We start from the raw sequence: 26,128 nt of genomic DNA, 5'->3' as shown, positions 1-26,128 counted from the left end.
AATGTGAATTTTATTGGCCAACTATATTCAAAGATGCCAGAGAATTTGTGCACCAATGCAATGAATGTCAAAGAGATGAAGGGATAGCAAAGAAGAACAAAATGCCTCAAAACTTTATTTTAGAAGTGGAACTATTTGATCTCTGGTGTATGGACTTCATGGGGCCCTTTCCTCCATCCTATTCCTTCAAATACATTCTAGTAGCAGTAGAGTATATTTCCTAATGGGTGGAGGCTGTAGCCACAACTACTTGTGATGCACCAATTGTCCTTCAATTTCTCAAGAGACACATCTTTACAAGATATAGGGTGCCCAAGCGCCTTATTAGTGATGGTGGCAGGCATTTTTGCAACAAACAAATTGAAAAACTACTCCACAAATATAGAGTAATTCACAAAGTAGCCACACCATACCACCCTCAAACTAATGGGAAGGCTGAATTGGCAAACAGGGAGCTAAAAAGAATCTTGGAGAAGACAGTTGGAATCACTAGAAAAGACTGGGCCAGAAAGTTGGATGATACCCTGTGGGCTTACAAAACCGCATTCAAAACCCCAATTAGAAAGTCACCCTTTCAGCTAATCTATGGAAAATCATGTCACCTTCCTGTGGAGCTAGAACATAAAGCTTACTGGGCCACTAAGCTCCTCAATCTTAACTCTCAAGCAGGAGGAGAAAAAAGGCTATTGCAACTCAATGAGTGGATGAATTCAGATTGAAGGCTTATGAGAATGCAAAAATATACATGGAGAGAGCTAAAAAGTAGCATGACAAAAAAAATCTTAAAAAGGGAGTTCAAACCAGGACAACAAGTGCTCTTATATAACCCCTGGAAAACTCAAGTCCAAATGGACTGGCCCTTATTTGGTGACAAAGGTTCTCCCTTATTGGAGTCTTGAACTCCTGAATGAAGCTACAGAGAACACATTCACAGCAAATGGTCACAGAGCTAAGCATTACGTGGGAGGACCCTGGAACAAAAAAGAAAGCATTCATGAGCTAGGATGAACATGGATGAAGGACGTCAAGCTAACGATGATAAACAAGTGCTTGTTGGGAGGCAACCCAACTAGAGATAGTTTTCTTTTCATAGCTATTTCAATAAAAATTCAAGAGTTTGCCTGTATTGCAAGGAATTAAGTTTGGAGTTTCACACCAAAAGGAGTATAAAAAGGGTGAATGTTTGATTTTAAGTTTGGTGTCCCACCAAGATTTGATGGAAAGACACTATAACCCTTTAAAGAACATCAAGAGTCATAAATTCCAAATCAATCAGGGAAATCTCTTGACAGTTTCTTGAATTTATTCACTGTTTTACTTAATAAAATCACAAGGTTTCATGCATATGATTAATCTTACTATGGACAGCAGGAAGGGTCTAAGTTTGGTGTTTCCACACCAAAGTAAGTTCAAAAACCTACAAGAGTTCATGCATGCTAACTGTTTCCTTAAGTGCTTAGGAAACAAGCAACTTCCAATGATTATGCAGGGAAGCATTTGACCTCTTGAAAGAATCATACATCAGCACCAAAAGAAATACAGAGGTTATAGATGGTGATGACAAAAGGAAAGCTAGAAGACAATCCTAAGAGGTTGTATGGTCACTTAATTCCCTTTATTTTGAAATGTTCTAAATTGGAAGTTTCTATATACCCTGCTAATTCTGATGTCTACTAAGTATTTTAGTATAAATGCTTGCTTTATTTTCATCTGCTTAAATGTTTGTCTTGTACCCCCTTTTTGCATAATAAAAGAAAAGGTTAACACAAAAGCTATGAAAGTCCAATATGGTAGACATTAGAATAAGGACCAGTGATGGTAATTGCTTGATTAGTTAATAAGCTCAATAATAAAAGCTGCAAGGTACAATGTCTCTTGCAAGTATAAACTTAGGTGCTGCTATGAATCTTTGATGAATAAATGTCCTTGGAAGAAAAAGAAAAAGTAAGAAGGAAAGAATGAAAAGCCAAGAATTGGCAACAAAAGAATGAAAGAAACAAAGAATAAAAGCTAGACACCAATAGCTTGGACCTTAAGACATATGCATGTGGTGTCTTTGTACTAGGATTTGCTTGGATGATTAGGTTCAAAGGAGTATTTCAACACTTGGTAACTTGGGTTAACTAACTTGGAATTATCAACCAAAAGTCCATTATCAAGAACAACCTAGTTACAAGAGGTGCTGGGCATCAATGCTCTTAAGAAGAATTGTAAGCCAAGTGTTTGTAGTGAAGATGTGTTGATTGAAAATTAAGCCAAAGAGCTGATGCAACACTTGACATTGAACTAAAATTGAAAAATAAGTTTCTAAAGCAAAAGGAAAGAAAGAAAAATCTAGCAAGGATCAATAAAGACTGAGGTTTCATATCAACAACTCTAGTTAACACTTAAAGGGGAATTTTACATTTGGAAGTTGACAATAATTGAGCTGCATTCTGTCTGCGTAAAACCCCATGAGCCAAATTCAATTACTTACTAATAAGGCCATATATGCTTATCTGTTTTCATGCCTTTTTCTTATTTTAGTGCTTGCTTTGGGACAAGCAAGATTTATGTTTGGTGTTGTGATGACAAGTCATCTTATGCTAGTTTCACAATCATTTTTCTCTTGTTTCATTAAGTTTGTATGTACTTTCTTGCACAATAAGTAAGCAGTTGGATTGAAATTTCATGCATTTTCCAAGTCAATTAAACATGGTTGTTATGTGCTTTTTCATAAGGTTTTATGCTACTTTTACTAGATGTTATGAATGATGCCAATACCTCATGATTACAGCAAACTTTGAGGCAATTGTTGATTGATTATAGATGGAAATAAGGCAAGAAAGAAGTAAGAAGAAGAGGAGGAAATAGAGCAAAAAGTATTGAAGAAGAGAGGGAGATGCAATGTTGGTGGTAACGCTGATCGACCAACGTTGCCTCAAATGTGGAAAGAGAGCTGAGCTTTGATGCCAACATTGGAGGGAACGTTGGCAAACCAACGTTATCTCTAACGCTTGAGCTAAATTGCATTTCTGAAGCTAAAAGTTTTTTGGGCGATGCGTACGCGTCAACGACGCGTACGCGTGAAAGTGGAAAAATTTTGAATCCACACGTACGCATGAGCTACGCGCACGCGTGAAATGGCAAAATTGACCATTCACGCATACGCGTCGGTCACGCGTAGTCACGCGTACGCGTGACCAAATGAACGTTGGAGGTCCAATGTTGCCTCAAACATTTCCTCTAACGTTTGCGACGAGCAGCCCAGATTTGGATCCGGAAAATTTACATCGATGCGTACGCGTGGATGCAGATTTTGGCAAGACACGCCAACGCGTGAGCGACGCACACGTGCAAAATGGCATTTTGACGCGTACCCATGGGCGACACGTACGCGTCAGTGAAAAAATGTTGGTACATCAACGTTGAGTCAAACGTTGGTGCCAACACTCATCCCTTCAAAAATCATTCCTCAAGCCCAATGATGACAGGTCATTTTGTGCATATTTTACTAGATATTTTTACCTGTTTTCATTAGGTTTCATACACTTTCTTGCACAATAAGTAAGTGATTGGAGTGGAATTTCATGTTTATCTTTATTCAATCAAACATTATTAATTTTGTTCAAAATCATGAGATTTATGCAAGAATTAGGTGATTATTATGAATGATACAAAACCTTATGATTTTGGTGAGACTTTGATTGCATATTTGATTAATTTCAGGTGAAAAAATGAAGAAAAAGAAAGGCAGTGCAGAATAACGCTGCGCTCAAATGAAGAATGCCACACTCTCTTGCGATGCGCACGTATACAGGATGCCTATGCGTCGAGAAAGCAATTTAGAAGACCCACGCGTACGCGTGCATGACGAGTACGCGTTCATGACGCATACACGTGGATGTGGACAGCGCTCATTTGCAAAGAGAGCGCTACGTTACCTAAATGAGCGCCTGCGACAAAATTTAAATTTGGGATCTAAGTTTTGCAACTGACGCAGATGCGTACATTACGCGCACGCGTTGATGGAGCATATGGGATGAAGCATGCGCAAGGGAAGCGAACGCGTGGGGAGCTCTTATGGCGCGAACGGAGCGCTCATTTAACGAACGCTATCAGGGACGCGCACGTGTGAATAGGTGCATGCAAGCATGGCCGAGGCTGAAGATGGCAATTACGCGTACGCGTATGTGACACGTACGTGTCGGTGTGCAAAAATGCAAAAGAGATGCATGGGCGTGAAGCACGCGTACGCGTATGATCATTCAGCGAGCAAGGATGCGCACGGGCAATAGACGCGTATGCGTCGGTGAATGAACGCTGCGCTCAATTTCAGAACGCTACGTTCTCCTGGAGCTGCAACCAAGTACCAATCCTAACCCACTTCATCAAAGGCCAAAAAGCCTACTCCAAATACTTGATGACTAAATTAGAAAGTGTATAAATAGGAGAAAATTTGATTTTATTAGGACCTTCCTTTTACTTTTTCTTTTAGCTCTTCTTTTAGGATTTCTTTAGAATTTTTAAATTTGTTTTCATTTTCTTTCTATTTTCCTTTTGTTCTTCATCTTCTGCAATTTTCCTTTTCTGTTTGTGTTAGAGCAATGATGAAATTTAATGCACGAAAACTTGTTGTGATGGTCTAGATTTTTTTTCTCTTTTGGAAAGGAATTACTTCGTTGTGAGGATAGCTCCAAACTAACAAACAACTCTCGCATCAAATTAAGTTTTTTAATCTTGTCACATGTACAAACCCCAATGAAAATTAACCAAAGTATTTAGACTCCGGGTTGTCTCCCTAGGAATTGTAATGAAGTGGTCAATTATTGGCTAAGAAGGGGCAAGGGGGTTTTGGTTTATAAGAGGAACAAGAAAAGGTAAATCAAGCAAGTGATTAAAGGAAACAAGTTAGAAAAGCAATAAGTAAATAGAGACATTCATGGAAATGGTTGAGATCATAGGCTTTCTATCCTAGTCATTAATCATAGCAATGCTTAACAAGAATTTATCTTATTTCGTCATCTCCAATGTTGGAAGAAGGTGTAAGTTATCTTCCATGAGAGAAGGTCAAACAAGACTAGCTAATCTCAATCCAAATGTCCCAATCAACTCACTAATTAAATTAGCAAGAGATTAAAGTCAATGGAATTAATATTAACTAACAACTATAGATCACCAATCTAGTTTGGGTTTTCATGGCTCAAGATTGCCTACTTACTCTTTCCAAGCCAAGACTGCTCAAAGTCTATTCTAAAGCCCAACCAAGCATTTTATCAAACACTTGGTGGGTAATAAAGGAAAGCATGGTAAATATACAAGAATGATAAATCTAACAACTACCAATTGCAAGGAAAATAAATCAACAATTTAATTCATCAAAGAAAGAAACACCAACATCAAATTGCATTAAATGTAAACCAAATTCAACATGAGTTCATCATCACAAAAGAGAGAAAAATGAGAAAATAACATTACAACTAAGAAAATCAAGATGTAGACATTAGAAGTTATAAAAGAAACAGGATGAAAGCAAAGAATTAAACATGGATCTATGACAATTTAACCTAATCCTAACCTAATTCTAGAGAGAAGAGGGAGCTTCTCTCTCAAGAAAACTAACTAAAGGCTCATGTTGACTAACTAATTGCTCCCCCTTTGCTTAGACTTCAATTCTGCATGAAATACACTCAGAAAAAAGTTGGATTTGGGCCTAGGTAGCTTAGAAATCGCCCCCAGCATTTTGCCTTTAAGTGAGTCACGTGCTGGTATCGGCGCGTACGCGCCATGTGCGCGTGCACGTCGATTGGCTGTTTCTCCATCCGCGCGGACGCGGTATGTACGTGTGCGCATCTCTATGCGAAATCACTTATGCCTGTGCATGCCTTGTACGAGTGCGCGGCCATCGATTCATTCCCAACTCTTGTTTCTTCATGCATTCTCCACTTTGTATATTTTTCTCCTTTTTTCTTCCATCCAATACTTGCCTTATGAACCTGAAATCACTTAACGAACACATCAAGGCATCGAATGGAATTATAGTGAATCAAAATCACCAATTTAAGGGCCTAAAAGGTATGTTTTTATACTTAAGCACAATTCAAGGGAGAATTACAAAACCATGCTAATTCATTGAATGAATGTGGGAAAAGGTGGTAAAATCCCCTAAAATAAGCACAAGATAAACCACGAAATCGGGGTTTATCAAACTTACCGCCAATTTCATTAGCGGGAGGAGCTCTATTGTAATTCCAATTAATCAATGAGATTCTTCTTCTCAATTCATTTTTGTAGCTATTGGATACCTTCTGTTTTGATTTAGGATTCTTCACTTCGGAAGGAGGTTGAATTCAATTGAATGCTTATGTGAGCCTCGGAAGGGGAATCACTTGCATTAGAATTGGATCTCTATCCTTTACTACTCTCTTGATCAACACTATTCGGGAGGAATTGAGATCGTGAGAGTTAGTGTGGCTTATGGATGAGAGATTTGCACTTAACCTTTTCTCGTGACAATTAGATCAAGGAATTGGCCAGATTGATTGTGATTTGAGAGATTGGATTACCAAGGAATTGGGATCCAATAAATTTCAATCCGCCATAGACCTACCAAATGATTGAGAAAGGAGTAGAGACCAACTTGATTCAGGAAGGATTACAGTATCTCCAATCACTGATGAATCACTTTTCTTGAATTTCTTCAACTTAGAGTTTTCTGATTTTTACTGCAATTCACATTGTTAAATTCTGTTTGATTTCCCAGCACCCAAATCCATTTACTATTCATGAAATTTTAGTTTCCTTGCAATTTAGATTCAGCAATTTAAATTTCTTGCACTTTAAGATTTAGTCATCTACCTTTCTTGCAATTTAAGTTTCAGCTCTTTTAATTTCTAGCACTTTAAGTTTTAGCCATTTAAGCTTCCTATAGTTTACTTCTCAGTTAATTTACATTCTGCAGTTAAACTACCTTGCAATTTACTTTCTATCAATCAATTTCCACTCAATTCATCAATATTAGCTTAACTAAATTCATCACCATACTAATGTTACTTAATCCATCAATCCCTGTGGGATCGACCTCACTCCTGTAAGTTATTACTACTTGGTGCGACCCGATTCACTTGCCGGTTAGTTTGTGTGGAATCGATTTTCCCTCATCAAGTTTTTGGCGCCCTTGCCGAGGATTGATTTAGATTGACAATGATTAAGTAAGGTGATAATCTAGACTAAGAACTTTCTTTTGTTTTTGCTAAGCACACTAACTGTTTGAATTTTTGTTTCTGATAACCATAACCTCACTCTAGCAACATAGTGCCCTATTTGTGTTTTTGGTTTGTTTGTGTTTCTATGCCAGGTGGGATAAGAGGTGAATCCACTTCTTTTGATTCTGAGCCAGAGAGAACATTCTTGAGATATGGAGGAGAAGCAAGAGGGAAGGGAGTTATTAGAGAAGAAGAATCAGAAGATGAAGATCAAGAGATGGAGGGTAATCTACCAAATCCACCTGAGGATGTGGCTAACAACAATGGCTAGCCTCAGAGAAGAGTATTAGCCTCTTACACTATCCCCAACCGAAGGAATTATGGGAGCAGTATCTTAACCCCCAATGTCCATGCTAATAACTTCGAACTCAAGCCTCAATTGATTACCCTGGTCCAGAATAATTGTTAGTATGGAGGAAGTGCTGCTGAAGATCCAAACCAACACCTCTCTGCGTTTTTGAGAATATGTGATACTGTTAAAACAAATGGAGTCCACCTTGACATCTACAAGCTCTTATTATACCCATTCTCACTGAGAGACAAAGCCACACATTGGCTAGAAACCTTCACTAAAGAAAGAATCACCAACTGCGATGATCTAGTCAGCAAATTTCTAGCCAAATTCTACCCCCTCAAATAGTCATTAAGCTGAAAACTAATGTGCAAACCTTTAGGCAGCAAGATGGAGAATCATTGTATGAAGCCTGGGAGAGGTATAAAGCTTCAATCAGAAGGTGTCCAGAGGGAATGTTCATGAGTGGGTGGAGCTACAGTATTTCTATGAGGGCTTGAATATGAGTTCAAGGAAAGCTTTGGATTATTCTTCAGGAGGATCCTTGCAAATGATGAAAACTGCTCAAGAGGCACATGATCTTATAGATATGGTCGCCAATAATGAGTATTTTTACTCTTCTGAAAGGCAAGCAGCTCCAAAGAGAGGTGTATTTGAGGTTGAAGGAGTCGATACAATCTTAGCTGAAAACAAAATCATGCATTAGCAACTTCAATAGCAAATTGAGATAATGTCAAAAAGGATGGATGGCTTGTAACTTGCAGCAGTAAGCACAACTAATCAACCACCAGTTGTGTGGGGACAACAAGAGGAAAGTTTTGAAGAGCAGCAACCTGAACAAGTGCAATACATGCACAATCAAGGAGCTGGACATAATGAGTTCCATGGAAACACTTATTACCGATATTGGAGGAACCATCCCAACTTGAAGTGGGGAGAGAACCAGAAGCAGTAGCCTTGGCAAAGAAACTCCAACCAAAATAACTTCCGTAACACAAACCACCAAAAGCATCAAAAAACGAACCAAAATTTCATACAGAAAACCACAAAATAACCATCCTACATCCAATTTTTATCCACCCAATAACCCATCAACAAACTAAAACAACTTTCATTCACCATCTACATCCCACATTCAGCCACAACCATCCCACGAATCCCAAAGAATCTCCAACTTGGAGATGATGATGGAGAATATGATAAAGCATCAAGAACTAGCCAATAAGAACCATGATGCTTCACTGAGAAACATAGAAAGACAAATTGGACAATTATCCAAGCAGACATTTGAAAGGCCAACCAACTCTCTCCCAAGTGACACCATCCTAAATCCCAAAGAAGAATGCAAAGCAATTCAACTTAGGAGTAGAAGAACATTGGAGAATAAGAAGGCTAATATCAAGAAAGAAGTGGCAGCAGATGAAAAAGATCATTGATTCGCGGAAATTTGCCTCTCAACAAATTTTCTATCGGCAAGTGTACCGGTTCGTCGTCAAGTAAAAACTCACTGTAGAATGAGGTCGAATCCCACAGGGATTGGTAGATTGAGAAATTTTAATTAGAGAAATATAATGGTTGAGCGAAATCAAAATTGGGTTGAGATTGCGAAATGTAAAGTTGGCAGGAAACATAAATTGCAAGAATTAAATGACAGAAAATAAATTGCTAGGAATTGAATGACAGAAGCTTAATTTGCAAGAAATTAAATGGGATTGGGGCTTAAGCATGAAATTAAAGAAGTAGAATATAAAAGAATGGGTAGATCAGACATGGGGAAATTCATTGGGGTCAGGAGATGTGAGAATTCTCTAGATCAAATTCATTCTCATCTCTTCCTCAATCAATGCATTCATTGATCTCCTTGGTAATCTTAAGTGATTAGATCCCAATTCCTTGGTAATCTAATCTCTCTAAACATGAACAATTGTCCAATTCCTTGATTTAAGTGCTCATGGGAAGAGATGAAGTTTGGTCACTGATTATACCACACAAATTCATAGATCAAAGAATTGGTAGGATTACACGTCACTATATCCATCCAAACCCCAATCTAATCCAATGTGAGAAAGCAATTCTAGCATGATCTCCTCATTCCTCTCCTAAGGTTCTGAGGAGATCCAATTATGAATAGCTTCTTTCCCAAGATAACTATCCAATTAGATGAAGAACGAACGCTTTCTAGTAAAATCAAGAGAAAAGGAAGAAGAAGAAGAATGAAAACTAGTATTGATCCATTGAATTTACACAGAGCTCCCTAACCCAATAAAAGGGGATAGTTGTTCATGGCTCAGTTCAATTTATAGATGAAGAAGAGTGCAGGAAAATAAAGCCTGGCTAAAAAGTAAAAGAAAAGAATGTACATAAACAAAAGGGAAAAGTGCAGAAGAAAATTAAACAGAGTGCTGAGCTCCTAGAGCCCCCTCAGGGCCTCCCGAAAGCTACTTAATCTTCAACAATTCTTCTATTTATAACCCTCTTCTCATCTTCGATTGGATCCAGTAATTGGATGTGGGCCTTGGCTGAAGCAGTGAGGAGTGATTATCCAGTGATGGGCATTGGCAACTAAGTTTCATGTTGGGCATAGGTGCAATCTTGGCCTTAACGTTGGTGATCACGTTTGAGGGCAAACATTGAATCAAACACTGCTTTGGAAATTCAGTTCTGCTTGCTGTCATTGACGTTTGACTCAACGTTGGAGTGCCAACATTCTCGTGTCCACGCGTACGCGTGAAAGCTGTGTTTTTGCTTTTCGACGCGTACGTGTACATCACGCTTACGCGTGCATTGCCTTTTTTTTTCATTCCACGCGTACGCGTCATAGACGCGTGCGCGTCGACTTCAGTTTCCCAACTCCAAACTCTGGGCTGCTTATCGCGGACGTTGGAGGCAACATTTGAGGCAATGTTGGACCTCCAACGTTTGTTTGGTGACACGTACGCGTGATCCACGCATACGCGCGGATGGTCAATTTTGCCATTCTACGCATGCGCATGACTCACGATTGCGCGTGGATTTAAAAATTTTCTCCTTTCACGCGTACGCGTCATTGACGCATACGCGTCACTTGAAATTCTTTCAGCTCCAGAAAATGAGCATTTTCAAGGACGTTGGAGGTAACGTTGGACTACCAACGTTCCCTCCAATGTTGGCACTAGAAACTTCCAGAAAGTTGCATTGCCTCCTTTCCTTTCCTTGCTCCTCTTCTGCTTCCTTTCTCCTACTATCAACCAAACAAATACATCAAAGCTTTGCTATAATCACAAGAATTTGCCTCATTCTTAGCACACAAGTAATTATGACATAAATATCATGAAAATGCATCAATTTAACATTGTTTGCATGAATCAAGGTAAGCATGAATTTCTCATCCAAATACTTACTTATGGCCTAAGAAATGCATGAAACTACTCTAAAACAAATTGAAAATGGCTTGTGAAACTAGCCAAGATGCCCTGGCATCACAACACCAAACTTAAATCTTGCTTGTCCTCAAGCAGGTGATAGAACATGAAAATACAAGAGATACAAGTCCTTATTTAGAGAATTCAAATCCTTAGCTCATGGAGTTTCATGCATGGCAACTTAGGTTCATATTCATGCTAGTTTCTAGGCTCTCATATGCTCTTGAATTCACTCTATTGCCTTTCTATGAGACTTTTATTCTTGATCATCAACTTATCTATTTTTGTTTTCCTTTCTTCTTTAGAGCTTATTGCTTTCTATAGCTAAGTGTTCTGTGTTGAGACAACTTTTTAGGATAGGCTTTCAGCCAACACTCTCGAACCAGTTAGTTCAAGGTGTTAGGTGTTGAAACACCCCCAAGGACTTAATTACCCAAGTCTCTTCTCAGCATATACACACCACAGGGACATGGTTCGTTATTCATTCCTTAGACCTTGGTGTCCAGCACCACTTTGTGTAACGACCCAACTTCCAATACATCATGATCGTATCAAAATTAAGGAGTTACTAACCTATTTCTTTTATTAACTATTTAATATTGAGCCTTTAGTTCGATATCGCATTTTTATTTTATGGAAAATTCAAGAAAATTTTGTTTTTATTTATCAAATCATATATCAAGCATCACCAATTAATACTAATCATATAAGTATTAGTAAATATTATACAAACAAATTCAAGTGTAACTTAGATACAACTCCTATCCCTCTTTATAAAATAAAATCTTAAGCAACAAAGGCGAGGGAATTCTATGAAAGCAACTCAATTCAAAAACTTAACTCATAAAAAAGGTCTAACAATCGCCTGCAGCTTCAAACTGAGTCTTCGAACCTGTATCACTGAAAGGGTGGAAGATTTTGGGGTGAGAACAAACCACACGTTCTCAGTAGAGAATGGAAATGTCGTAAAAGTAATGAAATAGAATGCAAATAATTAACATACTCAAGAGAACTATATTTCAACAAACCTTTTTGAAAATACTTCCGGTTTTACTTTAGCTACTTAATTACCTCTTTCAAAATCTCTAACTCAAAAGAAATTCTAAAAATGAAACTAGTCACATTAACCATCTATCAGTCACATAATTAATTCTCAATCAAAACATCAATTCTTAATCAATTTAATACATTCACAAACTAATAGTACAAGCAAGAGATTCAGTTCAACATACAAACAAGTCACAGCAAGACAAACAGCACAATCACAGGGAAGTATAATAAAAAAACCCAATCAAATACAAATGCGCAAATAAGGATGATGCATGTCTAGCCCTAGTGCAGGAAATGAGCTTATCTGTCAGTTTCTACCCGCTCCCGACGTAACCCGAAGCAGCTGAAACGGGTATGGTTTTCCAGTCAGCATAGGTACAGTTCTCACTAACCGACGTATGCGTCATATCCTCTGTAAGCAAACTCTGCCTTATAGGTGGCGGCATTCCAGCCGTGTATGAAGTCATATTCTCTGTAAGCAATCCTTGCCTTACAGGTGCGGCATTCTAGCCGTGTATGAATTAATATCCTCTGCAAGTGATCCCAGGTTATCAGTTGCAGGTACAGCTCTCAATAGCTGTGTAACACTGGAAAACGTTCTGTGGTCGTACCACTATTTATCTGACTGCCTTCATGCAGCAGATCATCACATAATCATTCTCAGGAGTTGCCATAGCGCAACAAATAAACATCTCTTGGGTTGCCTCAAGCAACAAATGACCTTTCAACAGGTCCTCTACTTTTTATTCTCTTTTATAATCATAAATACGCAAGCGGGACAAAATCTACGTCATTGCCAACAATATCATAAACTGAATACCTTTTCTCAAAAGAATCAGTGTAATTATCATCATAAGTTATCATTCTCATTATTCATCTCCAGTTACATATCCTTATACAATATCTTTCTTTTTCTTTGTTCAATTATACCATACAAACTTTACATCTTTCACTTTTACAATATCTTGGCTCAAACCATTCCTCTTTACCATTCGGATTCAAATATTATAAAATTCACCAAACTCCTGAAAAGTAATCCTTTATTTCAAGCCCAAAACATAACTCTTTTCATATTAAATCAATCATGAAATATAGTTTCTTTCTTAAATAATTTAATTTTGAAACATAAACCTTTCTTTGGTAAATTGAAATTAAAATAGAATAATTCTTTTTTTTACTAAATAAAACTCAAGTAATATAATTTTCCAAATTCAAAGCTTCTAAAATAACTTTTCAAATGAAACCTCAGATTTTTATAAAATTTCGATAGCACCTCTCCTAAAACTCGGACTTAGCCACCCTTACGGGTTCCCAATTTCTCCACAAATCACCAGCCCTTTTCTCAACAATTTTCAAACGGGCAATTCTCAGTCAATCAAACATTCACAATTCATAATAATTAACAAGTCAATCATACTCCACAATTCCAACTAATCCATCAAACCAACTCCAATCTCATCAATTTATATTTACTTTTCACATATCATAGAATCTTTTCAAAATTAAACTCAATCAACTAGTAATCCCAAAAATCAGCCTTTCATAATTCAAAGTCATTTACTTGTTAACAAAGTAACTATTTTAGTTTATAAGTCATATTTCAAGAGAATAATTCGGTAATCAAACTTCAATCTTTTAACAGTTCTCAAGCATAACTCTAATTAATCACGAATCAACATTAACAAGCATCAAAACCAATTCCAACCAGTCACAAGTCAACTTCACAGCCATTCCAACATATCATCTTACTAAAATCAACAACAAAACGCTTATTCTCAATAATCAAAATATAGCCACAACTCAAACCATCATCACAATAATCCCAAACCAAACACAAATCCAACTCAGTTCATCAATTGTCAATACGACAACTTTTCAATAGTTAGCTCATCAAATTTCAATTTAACAAGTATTATCAAATGAATCACCATTCACAGCCACTTTTCAACCAATTCGGCAATATCACATAGGTCAGAATTTTGAACAAATCCATCAAAATCAGAAAAACCAATATCAGTCACAGCATTAACCAAAATTAATCTTGTCGGATTAATTATTCATAATAACAAAAAACATAGTGACATTCTCAGCCATAACCTAAACTCAATAAACTAATTGAAACACCAGAATATCATCTCAATATAAGACTTAATCCAAATTTCACAACCTCAAACCAAACTTATTCCTATCAATTAATCATATATATGAATTATTTGTAATTACTCACTAAACCTCATTGGCATTCATAAGTTAAAACTGTTAATTTTGAAACAAATCCTCTACCTCGATGTCGAAACTCACGAAGATCGCCAAGCACAGCAGTTCCGTTAGCAGTTCCCAGCACCAGTTCCCATGGCAACATCAGCAACAAGGAAAACGGCATCCTCCCCTTTTTGGTTTGTGATTCCAGTGGCAGCAGTCAGATTCTCGAAACAGGATAGAATCAGAATGAGTGACAAAAACCTCTGAGCAGTTCCAGCAAGCTCTATTGGTAGTTCTCCGACGGCCAGAACGACTACAACAACAACAGACAGCTTAATGGCGGCAATGCATTCTCGTCAGATTCCATAAACCAGAAGCAGAGGCAGAACAACATCTTCTTCCCTTGATTCTCGTGGTGCTCCTCTTCTATGTACACATAGTGACAATGGCTTCCTCTGGTGGCAGCTCGGACGGTGAACTGCACCCACGGCGACGGCGACACTTTCTTCTATAAACCTTGGCGGCAGCGGCGAACTCAGATGGTGGCAGTGGCGATGGCCGTTCCGACGGAGGCGACGCGACGGCAGCTACCAGACACGGTGCCTTCTCCCTCCCGATCTGGTTCCCGCTCGTCTATCCCTCTCTCCCCTGGAGACGGCAAAGACGGCATGGCTGTAGCGGCTGCGCGACGCGACGGGGACTAGGCGGCTCCTCCAGCATCGCGTTTTCTCCCTCCTCCTCTCGGTGATAGAGGCGCGACTCATGGCTCCGTGGACTGGACGACCATGGCGGCGCGGATTGGGTAGTAGCATCAATGTGGCCTCCTTCTTCTCTTCACTTTCTGCTTCATTTTTCTTCTTCATTGCAGCGTTGTTGCTGCTTCTGGGTGTGTTGCACGCTGTTGCTGGGAGTAAGGAAGAAGGGTTGAGGATGTGGCGGCTGAAGAGAGAAGAAAATATGTGGGTTAGGGTTTTTGATTAGGAACTTAGGGTTTCCAATTTGGAAAATTAGGGTTTCTGAGTTTGATTTGGAAATTAGGGTTAGAAATTAGGATTTTATAAAAGAATATGGAATGATATGAATAGATATTTTGATAAAATTGGAGGGTAAAGTATTTTTAAAATCAAATATACTCTCTTAAAAATATTTAGGAACATTATTTATCAACATATTGCTAAGTTCAATTAATTATTTCTCATTTACATTATAAAATGAACAAGTTAATTATATTTTGTAAAGTACAATTTAAATTCAAATATCAATTTTCTAGATTAAATCATACAAATCTCAATTATTTTTCTATCTCTGAAACTTTAATTTCAATTTATAAAATAATTAATATAATAAAAATTGTACATAAATATTAATTGACTTAAACTTAAAGTATTTATAAATATCAATTTAATCATTTCTAATAAAATAATTTCTAGGAGTTCAAATTAATAACATAATTCATTCAAAATAGAATTTATTTAAATTAAATTATACAATTCTTTCCTATTTTTCAATTACCAAAATTATAATTTCAGTTATACCAAATATCTAATAAAGATTATATAAAAATTATAATTAATTTAAACTTCAATTATCATAAAACTCCATTTAATTACCATTAGCAAAATAATTTTCTTAAAATGAATCACAAATAACTAATTATTTGATTTTCAAAACTAGGGTTGTTACACTTTGGGTTGCTAAATGTTTTGTGACAAGGTTGCTCTTGATAGTGGATTTTCAGTTGACAATCCCGGGTTAGTTAACCCAAGTTGTCAAGTGATGAAGCACTCCTAAGAACTTACTCATCCAAGTAAATCCTTGCACAAAAACACCACAGACACATGCCTCAAGGTCCAAACTATTAGTGCCTAGCTTTATTTTATGCTCTTTTCTTTCTTTTTCATTCTCTTTTTCTCCTTTTTAGGATCTTTATTAATTCATTTAAGTCTCATAGAATAAACTTCAAGCTCATAATTCAAGAGATATCTTAGCCCTTTAACTTATTGATGAACCAACTTAGCTAACAAATACTCTGCACATTGGATTTCACTCTTGTCTTTCACAGCAAATTCTCATAAACTCTTTTATTGAGCTCAAGGACATAGAATACAATTCAAGCAAAGAAGCAGTATCCTAGGTACTTAGACTAGCACACTTATGACAAAATTAAAGAAAATGAACACTAAATTCTAATGACTTAAACTAAAGAATAACTATCAACAGGGGCACATTCAGACTTCCAGTTTAAACATTCCAAAGCAGATGGAATTAAGTAACAATACAACCTCTTGGTGGTGCCTTCTAGCTCTCCCTTTGTCATCATCATCCATAGCTTTTGTGTCCTTCTTTTTCTTCTTAGCTGATGGTGTGCATTCCTTCCAATAGATTATTGATTGAATTCCTACAAAGTTATTGGAAGTTGCTTGTTCCCCAAGCACTTGAGAGATTGTTAGCATGCATGTATGCTTGTGATTTTCTGAACTTAAGTTGGTGTGTGAACACCAAACTTAGTTCCTTGCCTAATGCAGCAGATTGAATACATGCAAAGAGCCTCATGTGCTTTTATTAAGAAAACAACTATGAACTAGAAAAACAAACTATGAATCTAGAAATTAAACTATTGTTAAGTTGTTTCCCTGATTGGTTGGAGCTAGTGACTAGTCATGCTGAGGGTTACAATGTGTTCTTTAATGAAATTTTTGGTGGAATACCAAACTTAGAATTACACATTCATCCCTAAATTATTTTGGTGTGCAACACCAAACTTAGCTCCTTTCAATACAGAGAATCTACTTAACTCTTTTATTGAATTAAATAGGAAAAGAAAACTACCATTGGTTGGGTTACCTCCTAACTAGTGCTCTTTTAATGTCACTAGCTTGACATTTTGGTCATTAATTTCTTCCTTTTCTTCCAGTTTGTTAAGAGGAATGACCTCAAGTGGAAAAAGGAGCCAGTTGATGCCCCTTGCTTTGAGTGACTCCTTCCAGCAAGCTTTGTTTTGTGATTGGCTTGAGTGAAATTACTTGTTGGACCAGCAGTTGGATTGTTCTTTGACCTTCTCCTCTTTATGGATATAGTTCTTTATTTTTCGGTCATAATCCTCATTTTTGTGCTTGTTTCTACTACCTTCACACCTTTGATCTCAATACTTGGGTATTGTTGGATAGTTGGAGCTTCCTCTTCATCAAGAGCTTCTAGAAGTGGTGGTTTACTGAACTTACCCTCTATGCAACTCATTGTTTTATTGGAGTGTGAACTCCCTCGATTGACTTCCTCCCATTCTTTCTACATGATGGTGCATTGAGTCTTTTGAAAGTAAGTTTGCTTATTCTTTTGTCACCCCTAGTAGACTCTGTGGGTATGGAGCCTTAGGCTTATATATTCTCACAACCTCCTCCTTCTTCATAGGAATCTCACTTGGTATGAATGCCTCTTTTTCTTGTTCTTCTGATTCCTCCCTTGTACTTGTCTTGATGGCATTACCAGAACTGTGGCTAGGAGCTTGCTTGGATAAGTATCCAATTTGTGCTTCAGGTTTCTGAGTAGCAGCATCTTGATTTTGCAGATTGGATCTTACTTCTTCCCATAATTTTTCCATATCTTCACACTCCTTGCAAAGGTTTGCAAGAATAGCTTCCATTTTGGACATTCTGTCATCATCATGTGGTGATAGTTATTTGGAAGTGGGGTGTTGAGGCTGATTGGCTTGTGAATGGAGTTGGTTGTTTTGTGGTTGTGTGTTCTGAAAGTGGTATAGCTCTTGTGGGTAATGAAATGAGTTTTGTGGACTGTGAAAGGAATTTTGTGTGTGGTGGAATGAATTGTATGGATCGAGGAAGGAATTTTGTGCTAAAGCATACTCAAGTGATGAAGAACCTAGACATGTAAAACTAGGAGGTGAGGTTGGATAATAAAGAGGTGATGGCTTTTAATGAATGGGGTATGAATGAGTGAAATTCCTTTGATTTTGATATTCCAAGGCACAACTTAGGTAGTGATCAATTTCACCAAAACATGGACCATTTTGTGGCTCTGGGAATTACCCCATTTCAGATTCTTTATGCTCCCACCCACCATGAGCATAATAACATGAATCATTCTGTGGTGGTGAGGAGTTTCTCCTGAATTTTAATTGACCAGAATATGATCGATGCTTCCTTCTTTCTTGCATGATGCCCTGTCTCAAACAATAATCACCAAAAGACATTGGAATTTTCATAGTGAGAAAATATCACAAATAGCTAGTGGTTAGTTTGCTAACAAGTGAATGAAGAAAGAAAACCGACTAAAATTGCAAAAATTAGCAGTAATCAAATTGAAACAAAAACTATTAGCAAAAGAAAAGAAAAATTGCTCAATCTAGTTATCCTCCAATTTAATAATTGTCAATACAAAACAAATCCCCGGCAATGGCGCCAGAAACTTGATTCGCGGAAATTTGCCTCTCAACAAATTTTCTACCGGCAAGGGCACCGGTTCGTCGTCAAGTAAAAACTCACTGTAGAATGAGGTCAAATCCCACAGGGATTGGTAGATTGAGCAATTTTAATTAGAGAATTATACTAGTTGAGCGAAATCAAAATTAGGTTGAGATTGCGAAATGTAAAGTTGGCGGGAAACTTAAATTGCATGAATTAAATGACGAAAATTAAATTGCTGGGAATTGAATGACAGAAACTTAATTTGCAAGAAATTAAATGGGATTGGGGCTTAAGTGATGTGTATTTTCGTGGAAAAATGAATTTCCAAAACACCCAAAACTCACCGGCAAGTATATCGGGTCGCATCAAGTAGTAAAACTCACGTGAGTAAGGTCGATCCCACAGGGATTGATGGATCAAGCAACTTTAGTGGGTGATTAGTTTAGTCAAGCTAACATTGATGTGAATTGTGTGAAATTGTAACCAACAGGAAGTAAAGGACAATGAATTTAAAGTTGCAGAATGTAAATTGGCAAGTAACTTAGGGGGCAAGAAATGTAAATTGCAAGAATCTTAAATTGCAAGAAATGTAAATTGCATGAAATTAAAGGGGAGTGGGTGCTAAAAATTAAAGAGAGCAGTAGATCAAGTAACTAGAAAGTTAAATTGCAGGAAGAATAAATCAAGATCACAACAACTCAAATGTAAAGAGCAGAGGAACAAAAGTGCTGGAAAGTAAATTGGGAACAAGGAGATCAGAGAGCAATCAATCCAAGAATCAGAATGTGAAATCAAATGCAGCAGATTTTAAACAGAAGTGCTTGAAGAATTAAAAACAGAAAGTGACTGTGCTTAATTTGCAGCAATTTAAAAGGATGATGAAGATCTCAGGAGTGGATCCTTCCTTGATCCAACAAGAGAAAAGTTGCAGAGAATTAAAAGAAAGATTGCAGAAGAAGTAAAGAGAAGTTACAAATAGAGAATGAAAACAGAATTTCTTCCAATCTCAATTCAAGATTCAAAACAGAAAATGAAAATTCAGAGAGAGAGCTCTCTAGTGGAGTCACCCTCCCTTCTCTCTCTTCGGCTCCCCTTCTAAAATGAAAATGATGCCTTTTTATAGGCTTTTACAAACATGACAAATGAAAATGAAATTGAAAAGCAAATTACAAAGAAAATGAAATTCCTAATCAAATTGTTTCTTGTGCCTTTGAGTGATGTCAATTGGGCTTTTGGCCTTGATGGAATTTGGTTGAAAATAGCCTCTGTTGATTGCTCTTGACCTTGGGAAATATTTAAGCTTTGAACCGGACCATGAACCAAAAAATGTTTGAGTCAACAAACTTTGACTCAAGATTTTTGTAGCAGCTTGCTCTTTTTGCTGTCATCCACGTTTGGCTTAAAGTTTGAGGTCAAACTTTAGCTCAAACGTGGATCCTCCCTTGCATGTCTTGTGGCGCTACTTTGTCCTCTTGTCAACGTTGCCAATTTTATGCCAACTATAGACTATTATATATGGTTGGAAAGCTCTGAATGTCATCTTTCTAACCCACTTAGAATCACCTCAATTGGACATCTACAACTCAAGTTATGCTGCTTTGAAGAGGACAAGGTCGCTGGCTTTGGTGTGCAGCGTTTGAGGCGACGTTTGCCTCAAACGTGGTCGAAAACGCCAGATTTTGGAGACTCAAACACATTGTCCACCCCATACTATTATACATTGTTGGAAAGCCCTGAATGTCTACTTTCCAATGCCATTGGAAGCGCATCATTTGGAGTTCCACAGCTCGAGTTATACTCCGTCGAAGGTGCGGAGGTCAGTTGGCCTCACTGCAAGTTGCCACCATGTTTGTTTACGCACATTTCGGGGCAGTTTTTTCCCTCAATTTTAGTGTCCACCATGCAGTGCCATATATGCTTGGAAAGCTCTCGATTCCTACTTTTCATTGCTTTTTGAATCACCTCATTTGGAGCTCTGTAGCTCAAGTTATTTTTGTTTGAAGTATACCCCTTCAGGCTGTTGTGGTGTGTGGCGCCAACGTTTGCCAAAAAGCTTGAGGCAAACGTTGGCGCAAGCTTTTTCCTCCAGGGTGTTTGTTTTGTGGTGCCAACGTTTGCCAAAAAGTTTGAGGCAAACGTTGGCTCAAGCTTTTCTCCCAAAAGTTTGAGCTAAAGTTTGAGGCAAACTTTGGCTCAAGCTTTTTTCCTCTGGGATGTTTTCAACTCTTCTAAAAGTTTGAGCTAAAGTTTGAGGCATACTTTGGCTCAAACTTTTTGTTCTCTCTTGCTCCTAGCCATTCCTTCTTCCTTCAACCTTCTTCAAAACTCTTTTCACCTATCATCAATCAATCAAAACAATCAAAGCTATGCCCCAAATCATAAGATTGTGTTTCTTTCATAATATATGACAGTTATAGCACAAAATCTCATGAAAGTGCATTAATTCATCCATGGTTGATTGAATCAAAGGAAACATGGAAATCTACCCAATTGGCTTGCTTATGGCTTAAGAAAGTGCATAAAACCTATTGAAAACAAAGGAAAAAGCATAGAAAAACATGACATGGTGGCATGTTATCACAACACCAAACTTAAACCTTGCTTGTCCCCAAGCAAGAAAAGAATCATGCAATAGAGATTGACAATCCAAGGTAAGAAGAATAGCAACTCAATGTTCATAGTAAGCTAGTTTTCTAAGCATGCTACAATCACAAAAGAAATGTAAATGATTGATGCTTCTATCTAGCTCATTTTATGAAATCTTTTCCTTATATTTCTTCCTTGAAACAAGCTTTTTGCTTTTCTTATTAGCTTCTCCTTTTGGGTGCTTTTCCCCATGAGTTAATAACAAAGCTACGACTTCTAAATGCTTTGTTTTCAGTATTACCACTTGATACATAAGCACCACAAGCATTTGATTAGAGGACTTCATTAATTATTGAATTTAAACAAAGCAAAGAAAAAGAAAACAAAGCAGAAAAGAAATGTTACCTATGGTTGGGTTACCTCCCAACAAGTGCTCTTTTAGTGTCATTAGCTTGACATGTTGTTCTTCACTTTCTTCCTCTTCTTCCAGTTTGTTAAGAGAAATGACCTCAAAGGAGGGAAGGATTCAGCTAGTGTCCCTTGTTTTGGCCTTTCCTCAGCAAGCTTCATTTTGCAAATGGCTTGATTGATCTTGCTTGCTGGATTAGGGACCGAATTGGTGTTCTTGCTAGTTGCCTTCACTTCTTTGGATTCAAGACTTGGTTGCTGTGTGATTATTGGAGTTTTGTATTCATCCAGAGCCTTTTGAATTGGTGGTTTCATGAGCTCTTCCTTCATGTACTTCTCTGCCCCACTTGAGTGTGAATTTTCTTGAATGACTTCCTCACTTTTTTGTTCCTCCACTCCTTTCTTTGCACTCAACATTTGACTTAATAGTTCTTTTATGGAGGAGGTTTGTTGTTCTTCCCAAGATTTCTTCATCTCCTCTTCATATTTTTTTATCACAGATTCAAGGGAAGTTTGTGAGGGTTGTGAATGTTCATGTTCCTTTGTCACCTCAAGTGCAGTTTCATTTTCAACCACCTCATTCTTCATTAAAAATCCACTTGACTCAGTAGCCTCTTCCTCTTGTTTTTCCTCCTTCTTCATTGCATTTTCACTTGACAGAAGGACCTTTTGTTCTTGTTTTTCCACTTCCTCTCCCACAGATTGATTTTTACTGTTTGATGGTTCTAAGTGTTTCCTTATGTTCTCGAGGTGCTCATTCGTCCTCTGACAGATGATTTCTTCCCTTTTCCAGGCTTGTTCTTGTCTTTCAAAAAATCCTCTGGACTTTTGAAGGAGATCCTCTGAATCACAATTTGAAGAATTATTGAACTCATCACAGAATGGATTACTAAGATTTTGTTGATTTTGACTTTCCCAGCCACAATATGAGTAGTTGTTAGAATCATCAAAATCTGGATCATATTGTGTCTCTAGGAGGTGTCCCATTTTAACTGATTGTTCACATTCTTCTTGATATGTCCAGACACCATGAGAATAATGATATAAGTCATTTTGTGGTTCTGGACAGTATCTCATGTGCTCAACTTGATCAATTTGTGGCTCTGGAGCAAGTCTCCATGGATTGGAGTGCTTAGAATTTGTAAATTCTTGGTGATATTCCCAGCCACCGTTAGAGATTTGTGATGGTGGGTGATATCCCAGAAAATTTGTTTGATCACTAGATGAGTTGAACTCCATTTGAATTTTGTAAAACACAACACCAAGGAAAATTGAAATTCATATCTCAGAGATGAATTTCTTAGTGAGGCAATAACTCAAACACCTTGGTTTCAACTTAGAACAGAGAACAAAAATAAAGAAAATACTTGATCTAGACTTCTCACCCACTTAATCATTGTTGATCTAAATCAATCCCCGGCAACGGCGCCAAAAACTTGATGTGTATTTTCGTGGAAAAATGAATTTCCAAAACACCCAAAACTCACCGGCAAGTATACCGGGTCGCATCAAGTAGTAAAACTCACGTGAGTGAGGTCGATCCCACAGGGATTGATGGATCAAGCAACTTTAGTGGGTGATTAGTTTAGTCAAGCTAACATTGATGTGAATTGTGTGAAATTGTAACCAACAGGAAGTAAAAGACAATGAATTTAAAGTTGCAGAATGTAAATTGGCAAGTAAATTAAGGGGTAAGAAATGTAAATTGCAAGAATCTTAAATTGCAAGAAATTAAAGGGGAGTGGGTGCTGAAAATTAAAGAGAGCAGTAGATCAAGTAACTGGAAAGTTAAATTGCAGGAAGAATAAATCAAGATCACAACAACTCAAATGTAAAGAGCAGAGGAACAAAAGTGCTGGAAAGTAAATTGGGAACAAGGAGATCAGAGAGCAATCAATCCAAGAATCAGAATGTGAAATCAAATGCAGCAGATTTTAAACAGAAGTGCTTGAAGAATTAAAAACAGAAAGTGACTGTGCTTAATTTGCAGCAATTTAAAAGGATGTTGAAGATCAAATTCCTAATCAAATTGTTTCTTGTGCCTTTGAGTGATGTCAATTGGGCTTTTGGCCTTGATGGAATTTGGTTGAAATTAGCCTCTGTTGATTGCTCTTGACCTTGGGAAATATTTAAGCTTTCAACCGGACCATGAACCCAAAAATGTTTGAGGCAAACTTTGACTCAAGCTTTTTGTAGCAGCTTTCTCTTTTTGCTGTCATCCACGTTTGGCTTAAAGTTTGAGGTCAAACTTTAGCTCAAACGTGGATCCTCCCTTGCATGTCTTGTGGTGCTACTTTGTCCTCTTGTCAACGTTGCAAATTTTATGCCAACTATAGACTATTATATATGGTTGGAAAGATCTGAATGTCAGCTTTCTAACCCACTTAAAATCACCTCAATTGGACATCTACAACTCAAGTTATGCTCCTTTGAAGAGGACAAGGTCGCTAGATTTGGTGTGCAGCGTTTGAGGCGACGTTTGCCTCAAACATGGTCGAAAACGCTAGATTTTGGAGACTCAAACACATTGTCCACCCCATACTATTATACATTGTTGGAAAGCCCTGAATGTCTACTTTCCAATGCCGTTGAAAGCGCATCATTTGGAGTTCCACAGCTCGAGTTATACTCCGTCGAAAGTGCAGAGGTCAGTTGGCCTCACTGCAAGTTGCCACGATGTTCGTTTATGCACATTTCGGGGCTGTTTTCTCCCTCAATTTTAGTGTCCACTATGCAGTGCCATATATGCTTGGAAATCTCTCGATTCCTACTTTCCATTGCTTTTTGAATCACCTCATTTGGAGCTCTGTAGCTGAAGTTATTCTTGTTGGAAGTATACCCCTTCAGGCTGTTGTGGTGTGTGGCGCCAACGTTTGCCAAAAAGCTTGAGGCAAACGTTGGCGCAAGCTTTTTCCTCCAGGGTGTTTGTTTTGTGGTGCCAACGTTTGCCAAAAAGTTTGAGGCAAACGTTGGCTCAAGCTTTTCTCCCAAAAGTTTGAGCTAAAGTTTGAGGCATACTTTGGCTCAAACTTTTTGTTCTCTCTTGCTCCTAGCCATTCCTTCTTCCTTCAACCTTCTTCAAAAATCTTTTCACCTATCATCAATCAATCAAAACAATCAAAGCTATGCCCCAAATCATAAGATTGTGTTTCTTTCATAATATATGACAATTATAGCACAAAATCTCATAAAAGTGCATTAATTCATCCATGGTTGATTGAATCAAAGGAAACATGAAAATCTACCCAATTGGCTTGCTTATGGCTTAAGAAAGTGCATAAAACCTATTGAAAACAAAGGAAAAAGCATAGGAAAACATGACATGGTGGCATGTCATCATTAAGCATGAAATTAAAGAAGCAGAATATAAAATAATGGGTAGATCAGAGATGGGGAAATTCATTGGGGTCAGGAGATGTGAGAATTCTCTGGAGCAAATTCATTCTCATCTCTTCCACAATCAATGCATTCATTGATCTCCTTGGCAATCTTAAGTGATTACATCCCAATTCCTTGGTAATCTAATATCTCTAAACATGAAAAATTGCCCGATTCCTTGATTTAAGTGCTCATGGGAAGAGATAAAGTTTGGTCACTGATTATACCACACAAATTCATAGATCAAAGTATTGGTAGGATTACATGTCACTATATCCATCGAAACCCCAATCTAATCCAACGTGAGAAAGCAATTCTAGCATGATCTCCTCATTCCTCTCCCAAGGTTCCGAGGAGATCCAATTATGAATAGCTTCTTTCCCAAGATAACTATCCAATCAGATGAAGAACGAACGCTTTCTAGTAAAATCAAGAGAAAAGAAAGAAAAAGAAGAATGAAAACTAGTATTGATCCATTGAATTTACATAGAGCTCCCTAACCCAATAAAAGGGGATAGTTGTTCATAGCTCAATTCAGTTTACAGATGAAGATGAGTGCAGGAAAATAAAGCCTAGCTAAAAAGTTAGAAGAAAGGAAAGTACATAAACAAAAGGGAAAAGTGCAGAAGAAAATTAAACAGAGTGCTGAGCTCCCAAAGCCTCCTCAGGGCCTCCCAAAAGCTACTTAATATTCAACAATTCTTCTATTTATAACCCTATTCTCATCTTCAATTGGATCCAGTAATTGGATGTGGGCCGTGGCTGAAGCAGTGAGGAGTGATTCTCTAGTGATGGGCATTCGAAACTAACTTTCATATTGGGCATAGGTGCAATCTTGGCCTTAACGTTGGTGATCACGTTTGAGTGCAAACGTTAAATCAAACGCTGCTTTGGAGTTTCAGTTCTGCTTACTGTCATTGGCATTTGACTCAACGTTGAAGTCCCAATGTTCTCGTGTCCATGCGTGCGCGTACACCACGCGTACGCGTGAAAGCTGTGTTTTAGCTTTTCGACGGGTACGCGTACATCACGCTTACACGTGCATTGCCTTTTTTTTTATTCGACGTGCACGCGTCATAGTGCGTGCGCGATGACTTTTGTTTCCCAACTCCAAACTTTGGGCTGCTTGTCGCGGACGTTTGAGGC

The 26,128-nt window shown here is 37.7% G+C and overlaps 1 long non-coding RNA gene across 1 annotated transcript; it reads right to left on the bottom strand.

The window, feature by feature from the left end:
• LOC110262898 lies at window positions 11,733–14,349 on the bottom strand. Its single transcript, XR_002347911.1, has 2 exons — window positions 14,271–14,349; window positions 11,733–11,837 (listed from the first exon to the last, which is right to left on the bottom strand). It is a non-coding gene; the product is annotated as an uncharacterized LOC110262898 (long non-coding RNA).

Source organism: Arachis ipaensis, chromosome B05, assembly GCF_000816755.2.
Source record: "Arachis ipaensis cultivar K30076 chromosome B05, Araip1.1, whole genome shotgun sequence".
NCBI classification, from domain to species: domain Eukaryota; kingdom Viridiplantae; phylum Streptophyta; class Magnoliopsida; order Fabales; family Fabaceae; genus Arachis; species Arachis ipaensis.
This window is presented reverse-complemented; position numbering and strand designations above follow the sequence as displayed.